This window comes from Chiloscyllium punctatum, chromosome 11 (genome assembly GCF_047496795.1).
Source record: "Chiloscyllium punctatum isolate Juve2018m chromosome 11, sChiPun1.3, whole genome shotgun sequence".
NCBI lineage: Eukaryota > Metazoa > Chordata > Chondrichthyes > Orectolobiformes > Hemiscylliidae > Chiloscyllium > Chiloscyllium punctatum.
In genome coordinates, this window is record NC_092749.1 from 56539682 (window position 1) to 56557969 (window position 18288).

The following is an 18288-nucleotide window of genomic DNA, read 5'->3' on the forward strand; positions in this document are numbered from 1 at the left end:
TCCCTCAGATTCTTTAGAAATGGTACCCAGTAATAAAACAAATTAGAGAAACGACACTCACTAAGAACTCAAGGATATCTGCACATTTTTCTACCTCTGAGGTGACTGTACATCAAGTAAACAACTATAGTTTCTGTGTAAAACCTTATACTTCAAAAATTTTAGGGCTTATTTAACTCACTACTTCTATTTATACTGGACAATCTCCCCTTTTTGAATTTTATACCTCTGTTTGTGTGTGTTATTATTCTTGCTTTTGTGATATCACCTGTGGAGTAATGTTCCTTTAAAAGATTATTATGCAAATGAGCCAAACATGTGGAATGTTAAGGTAAAAACAATGACTGCAGATGCTGGAAACCAGAGTCTAGATTAGAGTGGTGCTGGAAAAGCACAGCAGTTCAGGCAGCATCGTGGAATGTTAACACAGGGCAACAGATTACAGGCTCTCTGCACTGCAGCATGTGAAGTACAGAACATGTCCAGTAATTTCCTTGTTGTAAATATTGTACAGCTATAAATAAATGCACAATAAAACTTCAATTAAATAAAATCACATATCTAATTTGTATCCCATGAAGATAACATAGGAGTGTGTTTCATGGTGGAAAGCTGGAATCTTTTTCTTTAAAAAAGGTAGAGTAAAGACAAAACCAGATTTAAAAAAGGGAGATTGTCCAGTATAAATAGAAATAGTGAGTTAACTAAGCTTTCACATTCTTGAAGTATAAGAAAAATAAGAAACAAAAACAGAAATTGCCAGAAAAACTCAGCATGTCTGATAGCATCTGTGGAGAAAATCAGAATTAACTTTTTGAGTCCAGTGATCTTTTTTCAGAACAATACTCAATCTCCATTATTCTTGGGGTTTTTACAGAATCAAATCACTCAAAAGCCCTAATTTACCTGCCTGATGGACTCAGATAATAGAAATCACTTACCAGGTTTCTGTACTACTATGATGAATAAATCAATTCTAGCCATAGATAAATAAAAATGTGAATTATTAACATATAATTTTGCGAGCTGAAACTCAAACCACTCTTGTAGCTTTACACATACATGTAGACAGACGTTGAGAAACAAACTTAGATTCTGTATGTAAAGAAAAATACATTGGGGAAACAGAGTTCAATAACACCAACTTTTAGGATTCAATGAAGGATCCCTTTGGCTTCTTGCAAGTCCTTCAAATCCTAAATCTTCCTATCAAAATCCTTTTGGTTCTTTGCTAAAGGCACAACATGTTGGCACATTAATTGTTCAATTTCTCTGTCATTAGTTAGAAGTACTAGCTTCTAGAAGATGTTAGGAGACAATAGTTAGCCAAGCAATGGTATTGTTCACCGTCTAGAGATCTTCTGCCTTTGTAATCAGACACAGTTGTTTGACTGTCCAAGAGTGAACTGATTTCATGCAATTTATTCTGAGTCTCCAACTCGTCTTGATTGCACAAACCAATCAGCAATCTGTTTCTGTGTTAAGTTCTCTCTGAACATGCAGTCCAGTAGCCTCTTAGATATCTTCCTACACTGCTTGAGCAAAGTACCAGTTTTCCAGGGACTTGTCTTTAAAAGGGCTGCAATTCTTTCCATAGTTCTTGGGTCACCAAGCCTGAGAAGTCATTGAGAACATTGGGCTTTCATGAAAGCTTCAGTTCATACGGGAATGAAACTCACACTGCTAGCATCACTCTGCATAAGCTGCCCAAGCTACTGAGCTGGATGCCCCCCAACTTATACCTTATAAAGTGGATAGTTTCTGCTGCTCTCTTTTGATAAGCTTGTCCTTTTGCTTTCATGATTTGTTTGTGTTTCTTCCTAGTTTCTGTCTCCAAAACAATCTGAATAGCTTTTTCCAAAATCAAATCTTCTTCACACTTTAATAATTTTGACAAAGACTCATTAGTATTTCTAACAATATTTCTATTTCATATGAATTCTGATTTCAAACTTCATCATAATAGTTTTCCAATCATTTGTAGAGATCGTTATTGGCATTATTTATGGATTCCCCTGGAAGCTCCGGTCTTCTTTTAATTCTTGTTCTTTCAAGAATTTTCTTTGTTTTTAGATACCCTTTTCTGAGTTTGTCCCTTGGGATCAAGGGTGATTTTCTTCCACTCTGGTATTGTGGGTCTTGAGGGAACTAAATAGTTCATGACAGGATTCTCAAACCCTACTACAGGTGAGGCAGGTGGCATAGGCTGAAGTGAATCAATGCCCAGGTTTGTGCATAATCCTCCTGCTATTTGGCCTCCATCTGAGACTGTCAGAGATGCTCGAGACAGCTGGTGCTGTTGCAACAGAGGGATAGCAAGCCAAACAAGATCTACCACACGGGATTTACAATACAGTGAACTTAAAGCAATCAATGACCCTTGAAATTGCTTCTAACCAGTGTTTACATATAACAGACCTTGTTTATAACCGAAACAAAAGTTAACAATTTATTAATAAGAATATGATTTTGGCAGATCATAAATGAATAACAAGGCAATCTAATTAATACTTACAATCCACATCCAATATTCTTTGAGCATAAACCCTACTCACAGACCGACCTACACATTTAAGGGATAAATTAAAAAAGAAAATTTTTAAAAACATAATTTGCCAGTTTGAAATTTGTTTTGACGATGAATACCAGGCCTTCATGACATTTATTGATGATAGGTTGTGTTATAGGCACACAGGACTGTGTATCTTTCTGGTCAATGGTCAATGCAAATAGTTTCTGCAGACCGCTGGAGACTTATTTATTTCTTAAAACTGGAATTCTCTTCTCAGAACTTTCAACATGTTGCTAACTGGAAAATAACAAAAGAGACCAAAACCAAAAACAACTTCTCAGTCCAACAGTTACTAAGGCCAAAGAGCTTCCTATCCAAAACTCCCAGTCAGCAGCCATTCACTCTTTGCTTCTTTGCTTTTTAACACCCTCTATGGTTAGTTAGCCAGTTCTTCAGTTGATTAACCAATTCAAGTTCCAACTACTTAACAATCCCAGAGAATAACAACACCTTGGTGCAGAATAATATACACTGTCCTTAGAACAGTAATTAACCTGCATTTTCTTTCCAGCCTAGTTCCTGATAGCAAACATTAGTCTTTTGTTCCATCCTCATGTTTTAAAAGAAAATGTTCTCAAAGTTCAAAGTTCATACTTCAACTTCAACTCAAATTTCCAAACCAAACATGGGAAAAATAAGGGGTAAATAGCGATGATCTCAACAGTTCCTTCATGGATGCTTGTTTTCCAATCTGGGTGCTCTGGAATGAAAGATTCCAATAAGTCAGTGGAAATATTGCATATTCTCAGGGAGCCTTTGAGGGAGGCTTTCTGAGAGGCTCTGCACCATTCATTTAAAGTATTTCCCCTAGCCCACAGAGTTTTTAAACTTTACACATGAAGTTCTGAAATTGTTGCTACCCAGCTGAAGCTCAAATCAGGACTGTTCCTACACGTCCTTCTTGTCTAAAGACTCTGCAACTGTCAAGTGTTTGTAATTTTTTTACTCTCTTAGTAACCATGCTGCATCTCTTGTACTGCCTATCCCATCTCTGAGTTGAAGGTTTAAGCCCTGATTTTCCACCAGTTCTGTCAATCAATTTTCTTTTCAAGCACCTGCAGTTCCTAATTGACTTGGTAGTCAGAAAGTACCAACATCCTTAAAATGGCAAATTGCCCTGTCTTCTGATGTTTTTCTTTCTCCTGCAGAACCAACTACCTCTTTCTTATATTTGGGGTGCAGTATTACTACAATCTTCCTTCCCACACTGTGTCAAATTATGTATTTCGTGAACAATGGTAGAGATGGAGCCACCACGGAGTCTTAACAAGAAGAGGAAGTAGCCTTAATGACAACATGTACTTTATTGCATGATAGCAATATATACATAGAAACAGAAACATTGAAACATAGAAGATAAGAGTAGGAGGAGACCACTCCGCCCTGCAAGTCTGCTCTGCCATTCATCACGGTCATTGCTGATCATTCAACTCAATACCCTAATTCGCTTTGTCCCTATAACCTTTGATCCCATTCACCCCAAGTGCTATATCTAGTCGCCACATTCAATATTTTGGCATCAACTACTTCCTGTGGTAATGACTTCCACAGGCTCACCATTCTTTGGGTGAAGAAATGTCTCCTCATCTCCATCCTAAATGATCCATCCCAAATCCTTTGACTGTGACCCCTAGTTATGGACACAGCCACCATCAGGAGCATCTTCCCTGCAGGACCCTGTCTAGTCCTGTTAGACCTTTATAAGTGTATATGAGATCCCCTTCATTTATCTGAAGTCGAGTGAAAACAATCTTAACCTAGTCAATCTCTTCCCATACATCATTCCTATCATCCCTGAAATCAGCCTGGTAAACTTTCGCTGCTCTCCCTCAAGAGCAAGAGTATCCTTCCTCAGAAAAAGATGCCAAAACTGCACACAGAATTCCAGGTGTGGCCTCACCAAGGCCTTGTATAACTGCAACAACACATCCTTGCTCTTGTACTCAAAATCACTCACAATAAAGGCCAACATATCATTTGCTTTGTTTACTACCTGCTGCATCTGCAAGCTTACCATCAACGACTGGTGCACAAGGACACCCAGGTCCCACTACACACTCCCCTCTCCAAACTGATAGCCGGTCAGGTAGCAATCTGCCTTCTTGCTTTTGCTTCCAAAATGTACAATCTCACATTTACCTAAATTAGATTGCATCTGCCATTGATTTGCCCACTCACCCAAACTGTCCAGGTCATGCTGAAGAATGTCTGCATCCCTATTGCAGTCCACCCTCCCACCCAACATAGTACTGTCTGCAAACTTTGTGATGCTATATTTTGTCCCCTCATCCAATGCAACAATATATACTGTGAATAGCTGGGGTCTCAGCATCGGTCCTAAATGTACCCAACTATTTACATCCAGCCAATTTGAGAAGTTGTATTGGCTAATTTGACAAAATTGTAAATATTATCAGAAGCCAGGCATAACATATCTAACCCTTTTAGGATCTGGAGACAGTCTCCCCAGTACTCCAACCAAGAATGGATGACATCATCAGATTGGGTGCAGCCTAATGCAATCTCTAACATTGGCCCTTTCAGAACCGTTACCTTACACAACGTGACCATCCTGTCAGATCATCCAACACTTCAAACTCAAACAGAGTGAACAAAATTTAATCAGCAATTAATGAACTGATTATTGATGATGCATTTAAATTGCACTGATAGAAGAATTCTTTCTGCATTTTTAACTGTACAAGGCGAGAAGAGGGATTTGGAATGGAGTCAAAAATGTTAATGCTGCAATCTGACTACTCTGTGGCTATGTGCCAACTCTGCAAACTCCTGTCACATACTCTTTAATGCCCTCATCATTCAATTGGTACAAAACTGAAAGTGAACGTGTACTTGTGCAAGTTTGGCAACAGAACAGCAGTCAGACCGAGAGGCAGAACAAAGCCCAACTGCGCAAGCTTTCTTTTTTGTAATAATCTGCTTCTTACTTTCGTTAATGAAGCCATAGTGGGCAATATATCAACAGCCAGTAGGTGGAACTATAACTTTATAGATATTTTTGATTTACTTTGTTGTTGCTTTAAGGGAGTGATGCAAATACTTTTTAGTACTGTTGACAAAGGATAATATTGTTGAGTAAATTCCACACAAAATGTTGCATTAAGACACCATTTAAAAAATACATCGTGGTTACACTTTGTTTTCTTTTCATTACCGTGTGGTATAACCTCATATATCAAAGATTTAGTATAGACAGCTTCTGTTTCACTGAAGGAATTCTAAATAAAGAGTGTTTGGGGAAGGATTTAACTGAAGCTCTTCTACAGTCTAAATTGAGAAATGATGCTGACACCCCAGTATAATTGTAGAATACAGATCCACAAGTGATCTCCTCTGGCGTGGTAATTAATACAACTCACGATCAGTGTATCCACTGATAAAGTATAGATTTATTCTTTTGAACCCCGTTGCTAGATGGGTGTAGACATGTGAGCAAATGTTTTAATTTTGCTTTAGAAGGAAACCCATCTAAAACAGGTCCAGAATGAAGATGAACAAATGTGATAAATGTCTGCCTTTAGGTTGCACTGATGTATATACACACTAGCACCATTATTAAATCTGTCCTAAATCAGAGAGGATATTAATCCAACAGTATATAAAATGAATGATTCCCACAAAAGGATAATGATTGTGAGTGCACAATTGCAGCTAGGCCATGCTCAATACTGTCAGTATGAGAATACGTACCTAGACAAGAGCCTAAAATCAAACAATACCATCACAGCTGCATCACCCCTCTCTCCATTTCCAACACTACTGGCCTCCAACCTCCTACCTTATCTTCCCCTAAATCCCCTACTTCTGATACTTCCAACTTCCTGGTTCTCCTAGTCCTCTGACTAAAAGTTTTCTCATCAACACAGGTCACCAACATATCTCTCGGCTTCTGAACTCTGAACAGGCCTCTGACCTTTATCAACATAGATCTCATTCCAATCTACTTCCAGGCAACTAATTTTCTCCTACACAAGTAGTGGAACTCCAGTCATTTCCTATCAAGGTTTCGAAGCAATGGTTCTTAGATGCTTCACGGCTGGGCAGCAACTCAAAGTACTCTGCATTGGTTAAATGCAAGTCAGCCAATTACATAACTGCATGTACAGCCAAGCAAAAAATATTAAAGAGACGACACTCTTAAGTAAATCACCCAGCCTTCCAAATTAAATTTAGTATGTGTTGCCTCCAACAAACTTTCCCCTGCAGTCCTTTGTTTTTTGCTTTGACTTTGATCATTCCACTACTCTAGCACACTCTCCCACAGACACCTGTTCCCCTCTCCATTTGGCCTCAGATTCTCACAACCAACATTGTCGCCCTGAGGCCTCTGATCCTTTAGATTAGAGTGTGGAAACAGGCTCTTCGGCCCAAACAAGTCCATACCAACCCGCCGAAGCACAACCCACCCAGACCCATTCCCCTACATTTACCCCTTCACCTAACACTACGAGCAAATTAGCATAGCCAATTCACCTAACCTACACATTTTTGGACTGTGGGAGGAAACCAGAACACCTGGAGGAAACCCACGCAGACATGCAGACATGGGGAGAATGTGAAAACTCCACACAGTCAGTCACCAGAGGCGGGAATTGAACCCAGGTCTCTGGTGCTGTGAGGCAGCAGTGCTAACCACTGTGCCACCGTGATCCCCTGCCTGTTCTTTGACAAATTTTTCTGCACACTAGTCAGATCCTGAAATAATATCTTAGAACTGAACCCAGCCCTGGGATTACCTCCACCAATTCAGGACCTCTGGATTTAACCCAGACAATGTTGACTAACCCCCACTCAATGTCCCGATATCGACACATACATACCCTCCACTGGGTAGGGACCTACAGCCAAACTTTGATCAATCAAAAGCGTCATTTGGGATATATTTATCAATTTACCCATTTAACCAATGAAAAACAGTGCAATACTTGCAGCACTGCCTTTCAAAGAATATAGTACAAAATATAAGACGAGTATTCCTTTCACTTCGAATCTTCAACAGCGCCTTAAAACATAAATTAAATCAGAAAGCTATACAATACACGGGTTCTCAAGGGAATCTAGCTCTCAATATTTCTTACAATATCCCTGAAAATGAAGAAGGCATAAGAGATTGGCCTTGAGTGTAAGCCCAGGTTACTTTATTGAATAATTCCCTGATATCAGCTTGCTGATATGCCTTCTGCTTTTTCTGCATGAGAGTAGAGTGTAGAATGTGCAATTGTGTAACCTTTTGAGCAGAGCAACAAGTTTGCCTTTCAACAAATTTAATCAACATATCAAGGGCTGAGGTAGCATTAGCCCAAGTTATTTTCTGCTATTTACTGAAATCTTCTTATTTAGAGTCTGTCTCAATCTAATTGGCTTTTGAAAATTCACAGTGCTCAATAATTTTTACTTTGCTTACAGTATAACATCAACCTCTTTGCAGCTTAAAGCCAGTATTCTATCTCACTTCTGCAAAGTTTGCTGATTAGGTCAGTGGAAGGATTGCTATTTACCATTTCCATAATTATGGATATTATGTTCATTCCAGCTAAGAGGAGATTTGGTTGAAATATTCAGAATTGTGAGGGGTCTGGTCAGAATAGATAAGGAAAATTGTTCCCATTTGTGAAAACATTGAGAACAAGAGGATATAGATTTAAAGTAATTAGTTGAGGAAGCAGAAATGATATGTTTTCTTTTTGCACAGTCAGCGGTTAGGACCTGGAATGTACCAGGATATTAATGGGTGTAGTAAATTGATGTTTTTGAAAAGTGGTCAGGCAGTTCTATGAAAAGGCAGAATATGTCAGGTTATGAGGAACAGGCAGGGGAATGACATTAGGTGAATTGCTCATTCAAAGAGCTGGTGTAGACGTTACGGGTCAAGTGGTTTCCACCCATACCATAAGAAGTCTATGATTCTGAAGTTCTTCATTAAATCCTTCAAAACATTCTTCATCAGAAGAGTCCTTTGCAAATGTATAGATAACTATTCCCTCCAAGTCCTTCTGAATGCTGCACATTTCACTGCCAAGCAAAGATCAGCTAAGTTACCTTCAGTGATCCAAATGAAATCATAGGGTTCCTGAGAAAATCTGAATGGCTTCCAGTTATGAAAGCGATGATTTACAAAAGGTATTAAGTCAATAATCTGGAATTTTGCAAATGACAGGTGGTCTTATTGAAGCATAAAAGATTCTGAAGTACTTGGCAGGGTAGACACTAAGACCCTGCTTTACCTGATTGTGAAATAGAGGGGATAGTGTTGGATACAGACTTTAGCCGACTAAATAAATGGTCAATCATTTAGGACAGCGATAAGGTGAATTTTATTCACTCCAACGGTTGTGACCCTTTGTAACATTGTACTCTAGAGTATTATGAATGCTACATCATTGAGTATATTTAATGCTGAGACAGGCTGGTTTTTGGTCTCACAGGAAATCAAGAGCTACAAGGAACAGACAGCAAAGTGGAGTCGAGGAATCAGATCAGTCATAATTCTATTGAATGGTGGAGATGGGCCATATAGTTTATATTACTTATTATGCTCTTTTGCTACAAAAGTCTTCTTGTCACAGTTTCAGCAGCTGTTAATATGAGACCACTTTCCCTTTAAGGAGCCTTGAGAAGTGCAGATTAATTCTATGTGTCAGCCGCAAAGGTTTCTCAAACCCCTGCTGAGCATACAGCCAGTTTCAGTGCATTTCATGCTAGGCAACACACTATAATAATGCTGATGAGCAAGCAGCATGATGTTTGTGTCTTAGGTAATCATATATCAAGTTGCCCATGTCCAATGTTGAGTCTAATCTAATCTTTCCTCAGCAGTTTATGTCAAGTTATTAAACAGTCATTACTTTGAAAAAGCAATTAGTGGACATATTTCACTTTGCTATTGATACTTCCAATTAAATTAAAATTGTGTTAAAAAGGTGTTGTTTTACTATTTTAGCTGTTATATCACCACAGATCATAAGTGTAACACTGGAATGCAGGACAAATATGTTGGTTGAAACGGTAAATTATTTTCTGAGGAAACAATATTCCAACAGCTAGATAATTTTTGATTAAGAACAGAAGAAACATTTGAAATGTGAAGTGGAAAGAAATGGTCATATGATCATAGGCCAGTGTTGCATAGCTGCTGCAGTTATGATGAAGTGGAATATGTGAAGTAGCAACAATGTGTGTAAGTGATATGTTCTAGTTGCCAGTAAATGTACTGTAACATTACCTTACACAAGATGACTTAACAGTTCCTTTTTCCATCAATAGCTTTTCCAATTATTAAATATAGTGTATCAAAGGATAATAATTATATATTTTGATTAACTATCTTGAAATTCATTTCCAGAGCAGGGGATTAAGCAAACTGTGCATGCAATCAATAGAACAAGCTTACTCAATTCATTTATTAACCAAATCAAATAAATATAGATTCTTTTATCATGCAATTTTAATACAATGAAACCACAATCTTTCCTTATTAAAAATGGATGCAAGTCACTTTGAATTATTTCTCTCTTTCCGTATTGCCCAATCTAGTCTGGACCATATCTAAGTTTGGGCTGAAGTGTGGCAAGTAAAGATTGTACCACGCAAATGCCTTGCAAGTACCATCTCCATAATAGCAAAATCTAATCACCATCCAACCACTCAATGGTGTTGCATGGGTGGCAATGGCCTTGTGGTATTAACACTAAACTATCAATCTAATGACCCAGGAATGTTAGGGATACAGGTTTGATTCCTACTATGGCAGATGGTGGAATTTGAACTCAAAAACAAAAACAATCTGAAATTAAGAGTCTAATGATGATCATTGCTAATTATTGGGGAAAAGCCCTGTTGGTTTGCTAAGGGAAGGAAACTGACATCCTTACATGTGACTCCAGACACACAACAATATGGTTGACTTAATATGATCCTCTGGGCAATAAATACAAACCCCCACTATCAACATCCTGGGGTTTAACATTGACCAGAAACTGATTTGGACCAGCTATATAAATACAGTGTTGACAAGACCAGGTTAGAGGTTTGGAATCCTGCAGAGAACAACTCACTTCCTGACTCCCCAAAGCCTGTCCACCATCTACTTTTTACATGCCTGGATAAATGCTACTCCAACAATACTCAAGAGGCTTATCAGCATGCAAGAGAAAGCAGCCTTTTTGATTAGCATCACATCCATGCCCTCCCCGAATGACCCTCAGTAGCAGCAGTGTCTACCATCTACAAGATACACTGAAGAAATTCACCAAGGCTCCTTAGACAGCAGCTTTCAAATGCACAATCACTTCTATCTAGATGATCAAGGGCATTAGATATATGGGAAAACCACCACCTATAAGTTCCCCTTCAAGTCACTTACCATATTGACTTGGAAGTATATTACCATTCCTTTACTGTCACTGAGTCAAAGTCCTGGAATTCCCTCCATAATGGCATTGGGGATTTATCCAAAGAACATAGGCTACAGCAGTTCAAGAGGGCAGCTCAACACCACCTCCCCACCAGGCGTGTCCACATCCTATAAATGAATAAAATTCATCAAATATACATTTGAACAATTTATGAGGAGTCTCTAGAAAGCAGTGATGCATTTTGTGGTCAACAAACAGTTGAAAATGTTACTGGCATATAATGATTTTAGTTCTTACAGAAAAGTAGAGATGTTTTAATAGTTATATTACTGACAGAATACAATACTCTTCTGTTTACCGATAATGAGTAGTGTTTCAATCATAAAGTAGGCTTACAAAAATTTGTAAAATTGTCCACTTGAAGTTCAATAGTGAAACATTCATCTAGAATTACATTAGTGGGAGTGAAGTACAAATGAAAATGGAATATTGACCTCCAGCTAAGAGTTGATGTTAGTGATTGGAAAGGAGTTGTTTTCCACATCATGTGTATTTTATGGTGCAGAGGAACAGGAGTGAGTAGCCTGGGCATTTAAAAAAGCAAGTTACCAGTGACAGTGGGAGTGGTCATGAGGGATGAACAGTGTTATGAGGCTAAGGATCAGCAAGGAAATCATGATTGAGGTGGCTGTGAAGATTATCAACACTGTTCATTAAGGACTCAACTGAAGCTCTAATTTATCACATCTTGATTTATGAACAACTTAGCATTTACAACCAGCGTTGATGGAGGTGCCTAAAATTTTATCTCCTAGATCACTTCCATGAGTTACAAAGCTGTAAGTGTAAAGCCACTCATATATCTGCCCTCAATCTTACAGCAAACCTCAATGAAAGGAACCAATTTAAAACAAAAAAATAATTGTAAGTAAATGAGCTGATGAGATTTATTGGCTACTCAATTTACTTTTGAAATGGTATTTCAACAAAGTGCAAATGTTAAGTAGATTTTACCAGAAAGTTATGCTCTTAATATAAGCATTCTCAGAAAACATTTAACATTTTGAGGCAATCAACATGAAAATGATCAAAGCACAGGTGACTTGTAACTTGGGATTTTGGAATCTGTAATGCAGTTGTGGAAAGTGGATGTGAGGAGTGTCAGATTAGCAATGATCTTATTGAATGGGAGAGCAAGCTCAAGGAATCAAACAGCCTCCTGTTTCTATTTCTTATGGTCTTCTGGTTTATGATACAAATTTACAGTTCCCATATTGCAGCAGAGAAGATACAAGAATCATGGAATCATATTTGGGGAGCTTCAACAATACCTCAGATCTTTCAGCCATGACAGATGGACATAGGAACTTTAGACCAAAAGGTGATTGTCTCTTTGATGCAACATGCGTAAGAAAGCCAATAAAATGATACCTGTATGTTGCATGCTGCATATATTATGAGAAATGAATGCTTACATGCTTTGCTTGAAGCGATGTGGATCATATAACAGAAGTGGCACAGTAGTCAAGAATACAGATTATTCACAGTCTCATTTCTTGATTTTTCTAGTGAGCTTCTCCACTAATGATTGCTACTTTCTGTACGTTTATACTTGCAATCAATAAATTCTAATTGTTTTATCATATAGGTTTAACCAAGAATTGCATAGGGATCATTATATGGTGCTGGAAAAGCACAGCAGGTCAGGCAGCATCCAAAGAGCAGGAGAGTTGACATTTTGGGCAAAAGTCATTCATCGACTCTCCTGCTCCTCAAATGCTGCCTGACTTGCTTTGCTTCTCCAGCACACTCTAATCTCCAGCATCTTCAGTCCTCACTTTCGCCCAAGGATCATTTATCTCAATTTACTGATTTTGAATTTAGGCAGAGCTGGGCAAGCTGTGTTTAAAAGCCTGCTCCAGCCTGATTTCCACCAGTTTTGACCCATCTCTGAGATGGTGGCCATTGATACAGGTCTCTCCCAATATTATCATCTCCTCTGCCATACAACCACCCAACCAAAACAAGCAACTATATGATTTGGAGATGCTGGTTTTGGGCTGGGGTGTACAAAGTTAAAAATCACACAACACCAGGTTATAGTCCAGCAGCTTTAATTGGAAGCACTAGCTTTCAGAGCACTGCTCCTTAATGGTCCACAACCACCTGATGAAGGAGCAGTGCTCCAAAAGTTAGTGCTTCCAATTAAACCTGTTGGACCATAACTTGGTGTTGTGTGATTTTTAACAAACAACTATAATTGTTGATAGCATGTCATTCCTTACATTTTCTGGATAATGAATGCATTTTAGAATTAACAAAATATTTGCAAAAAAAAAAGAGTGTGCAATCCTTTCTTTTCAGGTACTTCAGACACAATTCTCTGTAGCTTTAACTAGCATTGATATTGATCCAAATTTTGCTCCCAATCTTACTTAAGTGTCAGAGTCATAGCAACTTCTGAATAGGGCAGAAACAAAATTAAACACAAACACAAAAAGTTGCATTTCAAGAGGCAGCAACTTAATATTAACTTCATGATAACATCATCCACTATCTGGCTTCCCATTCAAAGGCATTGAGTGAGGTAATGTTTCTGTGTTTGTATTGGAGTAAACTCAACTTAATATGGTGTACTGATGTTTAATGATTTGGCAAGTGTTAATTACTGTCAGTCATCCTCTCTAGCAATTAAAATTAATTATTAAGAACATATCGTGCTATTCCTTCAGGTTTTAATTTGTTGTTGGAGATTAGATTTGAATTTAAATTTTTTGAAAGAAGTCTTTCCCTTTTTCTGTCTGGCATTATTTTTCTGGTTCTTAATTCAAACTGTCATTTTGTCACTTTATTTTACTTTCTGTACTTAATTTGACATGAAATTCACTATACTGGTTTCTTTGTAAGCCTTCTGCTGGTATTTTCACGATATTTTAATCTGATTGAAAATCACATGACATCAGGTTATAGTCCAACAGGTTTGTTTGTTTCAGCGCATGGCCCTTCATCAGGTAGCTAGCTGGTATTGTGTGATTTTCAACTTTGTCCATCCCAATCCAACAGCAGCACCTCCACATCCTGGTTTAATCTGATCGGTTAAGGAGATTGACATTCCTAGTTTGTTTTCCTTTTTACTAAGAGCACAGTTATTCTTGACAGGGAACCCATTTTATTTCAATTTTCCCCATTCGCTCTTCAAGTAACTTACAGTGGAAAAGATTGTCAGCCTTAAATGTAAAAAAGAGAAGCTTAATGAATATTGGGCAATTTTTATTGACCTGTTTCATGATAGGCCATGATGGTTCCCTAATATGTTGGCTGATTTCTTCCAGCAGTGACCATGCAGTGTACATGATACCCCAAAATTCTTACTGGTAAGACTAGCAAACATTTGTTCCTGTGGTGCCTCACATGTGCCCTGCTGGAGATTTTATCTCAAGTTTTAAACCTAGAAATATAGGAACATATGCATTAGGAACTGAAGTAAACTATTCAGTCCCTTGACCCTGCACTGCCACTCGACAAGATCATGTCTGATCTGTTTGCTTTGATTTCTATGTGTCTAAATAAAAGGTTAATGGGATGAGGCTCTTACTGGCTCTGTCAGAATTTATTGACCATTCTACATTTTATTGGAGAAGGTGATGTTGAGTTGCCTTCCTGAACCATGATAGAGAAGGGCACATTACTGTTAGGGAGAGGTTTCCAGGATTTTAACCCAATAATTATGAAAGAGTGGTGATGTGGTTCCAAGTCAGGATGCTGTGTGGCTTGGAAGGGAACTTGCAGAAGGTGGCGTTACCATGAAACTACTGCTTTTGTGCTTCTATATGGTAGAGATCTTAAATTTGGAAGGTGCTGTCAGAGGTGACTTGGTAAGTTGGTATAGTGTGTCTTATGCACTGTTGACACTGTATTTCATTGGGGTAGGGAGTGTATGTTGGAGATATATGGATATCAGTTAAGTTGTGTCCTGAATACAGTCAAGTTTCTTGAATGTTATTGGAGCGAAACTCATCCAGGTAAGACATTCACTCATGCCTTGTAGTTGGTGTACAATATTAGGGAGACAGGATATATTTTTCTTGCCATAGAGTTTCTAGCCTCTGAATTAGTTTTATGGACACAGTAATATGGCTGGTCTAGTTCAGATTCTAGTGTTCAATGGAAACGCTTACAATGTAGTTCGCGGGAAATTCGGCACTGCTAATATCATTGAACATCACGAGGAGATGGTTAGATTCTCCATTAGAGACGGCGATTGCCTAGCACTTAAGTGGCAAGTAGCATTCAGGCCAAACATCTGCCCTAGCCTAGATATTGTCCAGGTCTTGCTGCATTTAGTTCCAGACTGCTTCAGTATGTGAGGTGTCACAAATAGTGCTGAATATTGTGAAAGCATGCCCACTTTAGACCTTATGATGAAGGGAAGATCATTGATGAAACAGCTGAAGATGACTGGGGCTAAAACATTATTCTGAGAAACTCCTGCAAGGATGCCTCCTGGCTGGGAGGAGGGACCTCCTACCTTCAACAACCACAATAATCATCTTTTGACTTTAACCAATAGAGAATTTGTGCCCAATTGCCATTAACTCCAGTTTTGCAAGGGCTCCTCAATGTTTTACACAATCAAATGGCTACCTTGATGTTGAGGGCAGTCACTCTCACCTCACCAAGATGGTTAATCCATACTTTACTTCTGCTTAAAGAAGGATGCGAATCCTTCAGCCTTGTCTGTTGTTTTGATGTGCTGCTCTCCCTCAATGTGTGTGGCACTAGAAAAGCACAGCAGGTCGGGCAGCATCCGAGGAGCAGGAGAGTCGACATTTCAGGCATAAGCGCTTCATTGGGAATGTGGCCTGATGAAGGGCTTATGCTCGAAACATTGATTCTCCTGCTCCTCGGATGCTGCCTGACATGCTGTGCTTTTCCAGTGCCACACACATTGAGGGAGAGCAAGTCATGCAAGTAATCCTGTGCTGTAGCTTCATCAGGTTGAAACCTCAGTTTTTCTTTTGTTTGGTCTCCTTGTAGAATGTCCTCCAGCACTCTTCAATGAATGAAAGTTGATATCCTGGCTTCTTGGTAAAGGTAGCAAGGGGAAATGGTGTGCTATGAAATCATAGAGCATGTTTGAAAAATTCTGTTTCTGCTGATGACCCACAGTGCCTCATCAATGCATAATCTTGAGTTGGTAGACCTGTTCAAAGTCTGTCCCATCTAGCACAGTGGTAGTGTCACATAATATGATGGAAGACGTCCTCAGTGTGAAAATGGGGTTTTGTCTCGACTGGTCTGCATGGTGGTCACTCCTGCCAATGGGATCATGATCAAGTGTGTCTGCGACAGCCAAATTGGTGATGAGGAGTCAAGTGGATGTTTCCCTCACCACTTGCCATAATTCAATAACGTTGTCCTTGAGGACTTAGCCAACTCAATCCAGTCACTACTCCTGGTGATAGAAATTGAAGTCTCATCCAGAGTACATTCTGTGCCTTTCCCACCCTCAATACTTCTTCCAAGTGGTGTTCAACAGCAGTCCAAGGTACTGATATATCAGCCAAGAAAGGAGGGAAAGAAGAGGAGATTTCCTTGCCCATGATTGACCTAATGCAATGGAGTCTGGAGTCAGTGGTGAGGACTTCCAGGGCAATTCCTCCTTAACTGTACACCACTGTGCCTCCACCTCTGGTGGGACTGTGAGAAAGGACATGGCAGTGCTGGTGAAGTATGGAACACCACCTCTAAGGCATCATTACATGAATTTGACTAAACTGTAGTTCTGAAAATGTGTTGCTGGAAAAGTGCAGCAGGTCAGGCAGCATCCAAGGAACAGGAGAATCGATGTTTCGGGCATAAGCCCTTCTTCGGGCTCATGCCTGAAACGTTGATTCTCCTGCTCCTTGGATGCTGCCTGACCTGCTGCGCTTTTCCAGCAACACATTTTCAGCTTTGATCTCCAGCATCTGCAGTCCTCACTTTCTCCCCTAAACTGTAGTTCTCCCAATTTTGGCTCAAAACTCCATATGTTATTAAGAAAGACTTTACAGATTTGTCAGGGCTGTTTTTCCCATTGGCATTTCCAGTGATTGTTGTCTGTCTGGTTTTATTCCTTTAGACTTTTCAGCAGTTTGATCAAACTAAGTGATTTGCTTGGCCATTTGAGGAGGCATTTTAGAGTCAACCATATTTCCGTTGGCAAAAACAGAAAATGCTGGAAAAGCTCAGCAGGTCTACCAGATCTGTGAAGAGAAATTAGAGTTAATGTTTCGGATCCGGTGACCCTTCCTCAGAACTGATGGTAGTTTGGATAATGTCTTTTTATATCTAGAAGGTAAGGTGAGGGGAGGGGGCTAAGGAGTAAATGATAGGTAGGAATAGAGCCTAAAGAGAGAGAACAGTTGGACAGACAAAGGAGTGGATAACAATCTGGCTGGGAGAGTGAATAGCTGTTAATGGAGACTGTTAGTGGCTAACAATAGGTAGTGTGTAATGGCAAACTATGTGATAAGGCCTGGTGCGTGTGTTTGGGAACTAGGACATGGGAGAATTCCGTCCCTAAAATTATTGAACTCAATATTGATTCCAGAGGGCTGCAGGGTCCCCAAATGGAAAATTAGATGTTGTTCTTTCAGCATGCACTGAGCTTTGCTGGAGCACTGCAACAAGCGTGAGATAGAGACGTTGGCCAGGGAACAGGGCGATGTGTTAAAGTGCCAGGCAACAGGAAGCTCAGGGGTTTTTTTGCAGGCACAACATAGATGTTCTGCAAAGCAGTGACCCAGTCTACACTTTGTTTCCCCAATGTAGAGGAGACCATATTGTGAGTGGTGAATGCAGGAGACGAGATTGTGAGAAGTGCTGCTTCACCTGGAAGGTATTTTTGGGTTCCTCGATATTGAGGAGGGAGGAGGAAAATGGGCAGGTGTTACCCCTTTGGTGGTTGAAGTGGAAAGTGCCATGGGGCTGGGAGGCATGTTCGGAGTGAAGGAGGAGTGGACCAAGGTATCCCGGAGAGAACAGTCCCTATGGAAGGTGGACAAGGAAGGAGAGAGAAATATGTGTCTAGTGGTTGTATCTCAAGGGAGGTGCCAGAAATGGTAGTTGATGATTTTCTAGATTTGGATGCTGGTGGGATGGTAGGTAAGGACAAGGGAAACAATTTTGCTGTTTTGGAGGGAAGAGAGGGAGTGAGGGCACTAGTGTGGGAAATGTGTCAGACCCAGTTGAGGACCCCGTCGACAATGGTGTGAGTAAAGCCAGGGAACAATAGACCGGTGAGTCTGACCTCGGTAGCAGGCAAGTTGTTGGAGGGAATCCTGAGGGACAAGATGTACA